The sequence below is a fragment of the Monodelphis domestica genome, chromosome 1 (genome assembly GCF_027887165.1).
Source record: "Monodelphis domestica isolate mMonDom1 chromosome 1, mMonDom1.pri, whole genome shotgun sequence".
NCBI lineage: Eukaryota > Metazoa > Chordata > Mammalia > Didelphimorphia > Didelphidae > Monodelphis > Monodelphis domestica.
Genome location: NC_077227.1, coordinates 301,573,857 through 301,580,530, shown reverse-complemented (window position 1 = coordinate 301,580,530; position 6,674 = coordinate 301,573,857). Strand labels below are relative to the sequence as shown.

The following is a 6,674-nucleotide window of genomic DNA, read 5'->3' as shown; positions in this document are numbered from 1 at the left end:
ATGGAGCTAGAGCAGCAGCGGCACCAGGAGCAGAAGTGGCGGCGATGGGATGTGCAACAGCAGCGGCAGCTGCAGCACCTCGAGTCCTTTTATGAAAAACCTCCTCCTGGACTTATTAAGGAAGATGAGACTAAGCCAGAAGACTGTATCCCAGATGTACCACGCAATGAACATGCCAGAGAATTTCTGGCTCATGCTCCAACTAAAGGACTCTGGATGCTCCTGGGGAAAGAAGTCAAGGTTATGCAATGCTGGTGCTATAAACGGTATGGACACAGAACAAACAGGTGACAAAGAATGCCCATTCTTTATCAAAAGCAATCAGAAATTAGAACAATTCAGAGTAGCACACGAAGATCCCATGTATGACATCATAAGAGAGAATAAGTGGCATGAAAAGGATGTGAGGATACAGCAGTTAAAGAAGCAACTAGAAGATTCTACCTGATGCCACTAGTTCCAGCTCCTGAGAATGTAAGGAGAAGCATAAGAGAAAGAAGAAAGAGAAACATAAGAAAAGGAAAAAAGGGAAGAAAAAGAAAAAAAGCACAAATCTAAATCAAATGAGAGTTCAGATTCTGGCTAAAAAGCCATTTCCTTTGAATACACCTTGTCACTTCAGAATCATAACTGAATGTCAGAGGTAAAGAAGTAGCCACAAAAGGGCCTCAGTTGACAGAGAAAAAGGAACCAAAAAACTTGCATAGTTAGCATCCCCCCATGGCATTTTGCCCTCACTGCCCACAGTGATGAATTCACCCTGATGTTGAGTTTCTTATATGCCACACTGCTGGATTCTCCTCCTCCTCCTCCCTGTATACTGTAGTTTGTGATTAGTTTTGAAAAAAAAAATCAAGCATAAAATACAAAAATGTTCTAGGTGTTTCCAAGAGAGATTCCCCTAGAAGATCAGAGGATTAATGGAGTAGTAGGATGACTTGAGAAGTTGATATCTTCAGCAGTTACAAGTGCATTCTATTGAGTGATGAATAATAAAACTCCATTATTTTGGACTTAAAAGTGAATATCCTTGCTGTATACTTGCAAAATATAATGGTGGAAGAATAGAAAAGGAGGCAGCTATATGAAATATCTTATCTCCATTGTAATCATTTTGTTGTAGAATCTGGCACTCCACAAAGTAACTGATCCACTAAGATTTTTAGGAAAATTTTTTTTTTTTGTCAGCAGAAAATCCTTCCTTTCCTTGCCAGTACAATCTACTCCCCAATTCAGAACAACAACAAAAGAAAACTCAACAAAAATGTGAACTCGAGCAAAAATCAAATAAATAAATAAAGATGACTTCTTCCAGGAAGCCTTTTCTGACTAAAGAGCAGAGAAAAAGTCATTTAGCCCTCTTAATACTCAGCTCTGGTTAATATTTACCACCCCTAATTCATCCACAGAATCCTAGAAAGAGAGTTGAAGGAGACCTCAGCAGAAAAAAAGACCCCATTCTACCAACACCTACAGACAAGGTGCCTCTTCATATGTTTAACATACATTTTACAAGTGTATATTGAGAATAGTAGTAAATGCTGGACTTAGGAAGATGAAAAATATAAACATGCAAAACATGGGAAATGGCCTGATCCCTCTCTTTAAGGAGCTGATATTATACAGAGATGGGATACAATCTGTATATGCAGAGGTAAAATATAACTGGAATAAAGGAGCTCTAGCCAGACAAAAATTCTGAAGGAAATCTATGGCCGCGTTGCAAAATGCCCATGCACTTAATGGGCATCCCAAATGCCACTTGAGGGGTTGCAGCATCAGTAACATCCCAGAAATAGCCTGTTTACTGCTTAAAGAGAAGCTAGCACTTAATTGACCAGCAAGAGCATGTACTACAGAACATGGCCGCCAGGTGGTGGTACACTCAAACCACCAGCCTCGTAATTTGAGCAGCGAGCATTTGTTAGAGTGTTCAGCCCCAAAATTCTTAATATTTCTCCCCCTGCCAACGTCCTGAACTTGCACAATACATAGTGCAGCAAGGATCTGACATGGGTCCAATATTGTTCTCAAGGTATGGGGGAAAAAGGTAATATTCTTCTGAACTATTTCCACCATTAAATATAATCACCTCCCTCAAACCTTCTCCCAGCCAATAAATTTTGGGATAAATTAAAAGAGAGAAGTATACTATTGGAATTTGCCAGGATTCCATCTCATTGGTTCCCCAATATGATCTAACCTGTGGCTGAAATTTCACAAAAAATACTGGTCCAGGCTAGTCCTTTTAGACTTCTGTCTCAGCTGCCTAGGCCACTTCAGCAACCCAGGATCTGTCTCTTCTACCTTCATCATGCAGCAGTTTTGAGTGGTAAGCAAGGGACAACAATGGCTTCTCCAAGCCAACCTCCTCTGTGAAGTCTTTTATGATTACTGGCCAAGTGGAAAGAATTGGGCAAAATACCAATAAGACTTGCAATATTCCTCAAGGCCAAAACCCCTGAAAAGCAAAAAGGGGATGGGCTGAATTACATACTTATATTCAAAATCCTACCTTGCCTTTCAGTAATTCTTGTGTAAAGGAAACTAGACTAACAGTTGGTGGGGGAAAGGGCAACCAGGAATGGTAGTTGGGTCTTGTGACTAGCACTTCCTTCCTGCCGGGGTTGGACGGGTTTCCTGGTGTTGGAGGAGAGAGGAGCTTGTTCAGCCCACTTTGGTGTGGTGTGCCGCCTCTTCTTGGTTCAGCCCGCAGATTCAGGCCCAATCACCTCTGAAAGTTAGACCTGTTCTTGTTTGCTTTCTATCTACTTCTAAGATTCTGAATTAGGCGAAGCAGGACAGATATAGAGTAGACGGGAGTGGGAGAATCCCTACGCCAGCTTCTGGGCCTGGCCTCAACTCTGAAGCTAAGGAAAAACTGCAATTCCAAGTGGTTATTAAACTTGATATTATTTGAATTCACAGTCAGATAAGTGGACTATCTTTTCTGGTCATAGAGGGAGCTGAACTTCAGTTTAGTCATTCCAGGACAAACAGTCCTTATCAGACCCCTGCTGTTTCCTCTCAGCAGGGGGCATCTCACTTCTTTGCCTCACCAAGCAATATACCCTCTCTCACCTTAACTCCTCCATTACCCCCATACAAACCTCCCATTATCCCTGTTTTCAAATCCTTATTTTCCTTTCCCAATAAATATTACAGTTTTTGGCAGAGCCAGCTAGGTTTTCCAACCTATTTTGTCAAGAATTTGAAAAAGTCAGACCTGCATACATTTCAAAAGCCTGTGTGACTGTGAAAAGTAACCATTTTGAGAGCAGTGTTGAGTGCAACTAATCTGCCTAGTGATACCACGCCCAAAAGAAACCACTCCTCCTGAAGGGAGGAGGGGACTCTTAAAAGGCCAGACTTAGAAACATTTTTTCGGTTGCAAAAAGCTTGTCAAGATACAAGACGGAAAAGAAACTATTACTTGCCATGGGTTATCTAGCGTGGATTGGATATTTCTTTTATATGTTTTACAACTTATTTTTTGTCACAATTCCGGATTATATTTATTTTCTGCTTAGCATCTATGAAACTTTGCAATGGCTGAATATAAGTATGTATCGCTTGATTTCATTCATTCCCACATATGCTGGAGCATTATACTTCGTAACCCAATTATACTATGCCCTAAAAAAAAAGGTGTGCATCTAATTTTTGGGAAAAAAAGCAAAAGATAATGAAATGGCTGTGACAATTTTAGCCATGAAGGAGGAGATAATGCAAATAAAGGAAATGATGAAGCAACTGACTGAAGAGAAACAATGTGGCAAAGGCATTAACACACAACAAGACATACCTAAAAATAACAATGTAGTTCAGCAAGAAAATACAGATGGGGCTGAAGGTGGAATACCAATATTCCACTAAGAGATCAAATAAGCCTACAACCAGATAGCAGCATAATTCATATTAAAACACATAAGCCATTTACAACAGCTGACCTTGAAAGTCTGAAAAAGTGAATGCCTTCCTGGTTTTCAGAAACAATGAGATGTTTAAAAGAATTTAAAAGAGCAATTAGGCTTTATGATCCAGATTTCCAAGACACTGAAATTCTTCTCTCAGAATTATTTTCAAAAAGGGAAAAACAACAATTCATTGATGAAACAAAAAACAATCTAAATTTAACATCATGGCCAGAGGAAGGAACAGACTTAGAGCTATCTAATAATGAAAATCTATGTTATCTAAGAAAGGCCAGAGAAGACTTATTAGAGGCAATGAAAAGTTTTTCAAAAAGACCAGATACTTGGGGAAATTTTGAGAAATTGAGACAAGAAAGTGGGGAACATCCATCAAAGTTCCTCGATAGAGTTATTGAAGTAGCAGAGGATGTGCTTGGATTTGAAAATTTAACTGAACAAAATCTCCAGCACATAAGGAGACAATTTGTGAAAGGATGTAACACAACTATTAGATCATATTTTAAACTTCAGTGCCGAGATTGGGAAACCCTAAGTCTGGAAGATTTAAGAAAAACTGCAACTTACATATTATCAGGTCATAAAGAAGTACTAGAGGAAAAAGATGAAATAATAAAAGAGCTTAAAGCCAAGCTCAAGGAGGCAAATAGCACAAGTAAACATAAAGAAATTGAAGAAATAAAAAATCTGGCCACTCTGTAATCATACAAATCCATAAGAAATTACATACAAAGTAATCAAAGTAGAAATGTACCCAGATGTTTCCTCTGTGGGAAAATGGGTCACATGGTTCGAGACTGTTATTTAAAGGCACAATTATTCCAAGCTAATAACAAACAGAGGTCTTGGAGAAACAATGTAAAGTATAGCAGCAATAATATACAAACAAATGCAAAATGTTGTGATTGTAATTGCAAGAATTCATTGTAAGCACCAAATTTAGAAACCATGGAGAGATACATCCAACAAGGAGTGAAACCACGTTATTCGCAAGTTGTCTCGGGTGCTGCCAAACAAAGTCAGTTATGAAGCCAGGTGCATGGGGTAACACCAAAAAGGGAAAATGGGAAAAGAAATAGGAAAAATGAAAAGGAAGGAGACTGCATGCAAATAGAATTTGGGGTTCTAAAAGCACAAAATAAAACTAAAGAACAGATAGAAGAAGAAATCCAATTAGATAATGACATAACAGAGATTAAAGAGAAAATTTTTGGCACAGTGGAACAAGCTACAAAGAAAGAGGAAGAAACAGAACTGGCAACAGTCTGTAATACACAAACTGTAAATTAATTAATTGAAGCATATGAGCAAACAACAGAAGGGTCTAATGGGGACAAAAGTTCAATAACAGAGAACATTCAAATTAGCAGACCTCCTGGAGACAATGACATGGAAATCAGGGATGATATTACAAAAGAAAATACCAATGACATAATAGAAAAGTCAACTTTAAATCCTTATGCAGAAGAATTCCAACCAATAGTAACTGCACAAGAAAAAGCAAACACAAATATTGTTATGCCATCCTTAAGTCTCTATGATAATGCAATTCTATTGCAAACTGATGATGAATTGCAAAATGAATGTTCAAAGCAACAAGAAAAGTCTGTAGATGAAGTACAAAACTGAGATTTGAACAAAATAGAAATAGAGGCACCTATGGTCAAAGTGTGCCAACAAAATGAGAACACAGAACCAAAGGTTATGATAAACCCTTATGATATGTCTTTGGGCATATTGATAAAATCTATCTGTATGCATTCAAATGGAGTATATGCTAAGGGAAGACCTCCTAAGCCTTTGGTCTTATAAACTCCCTGATTGAACTGCATGCAAATTTCACATTTTTGACAAATTCTTATGGCATATAAGGATATTCCTGGTGCAGTCCAAAATCATCTCACTGAATCGATCACAGCTTGGGTTCCACAGTGTCATTGTGCATGTATTGCATTACACACATGATAAAATAAATTTTTAGGCAGGATGGGCTTGCCTAGTTGCAAAAACCATATTCCTCTTATTTGTTTTGCTCCTAAGTTCTTTATCCATGATTGAATTTCCTGCTCATTAAAGGCATCAGTTATATTGTCCTGTTCAAGTATTGAGAAATTCAATACATGAAAAGGTCCTTCTCTAGCTCCAAATTTTGCTGTAATGTCAGCTCTGTGGTTTCCTAAAGACACACAATCATTAGTCCCTGTGTGTGACCTACAGTGGATTATTGCCACTTCCTTGGGAAGTTGTACAGCCTCAAGAAGTTGCATTATTACTTTGGCATATGAGATCTCTTTACCTGCACTTGTCAAAAATCCTCTATGTTTCCAAATTTCTGGAGTGGCATCAATTACTGAAAATGCATACTGGGAATCTGTGTAAATATTGACCCGTTTATCTTTACCAATTTGCAAAGCATTTAATAAAGCAACTAGCTCTGTCCCTTGAGCATTTACATGCTTTGGTAAGGACACATACCATAATGTCTCTGTTAGTGTTACTACTGCTGCTCCAGTATACTTTTCTCCATTAACCATCATGCTTGAACCATCGGTATAAGGGTTTAAAACTCCAATTCCACCTGGTTATTAAACTTGATATTATTTGAATTCACAGTCAGATAAGTGGACTATCTTTTCTGGTCATAGAGGGAGCTGAACTTCAGTTTAGTCATTCCAGGACAAACAGTCCTTATCAGACCCCTGCTGTTTCATCTCAGCAGGGGGCATCTCCCTCCCTTGCCTC

The 6,674-nt window shown here is 38.4% G+C and overlaps 1 pseudogene; it reads left to right on the top strand.

Annotated features, from left to right (window-relative positions):
- LOC103104665 (retinitis pigmentosa 9 protein-like) lies at positions 1-586 on the top strand (annotated as a pseudogene).
- The last annotated feature ends 6,088 nt before the right edge of the window (positions 587-6,674 follow it).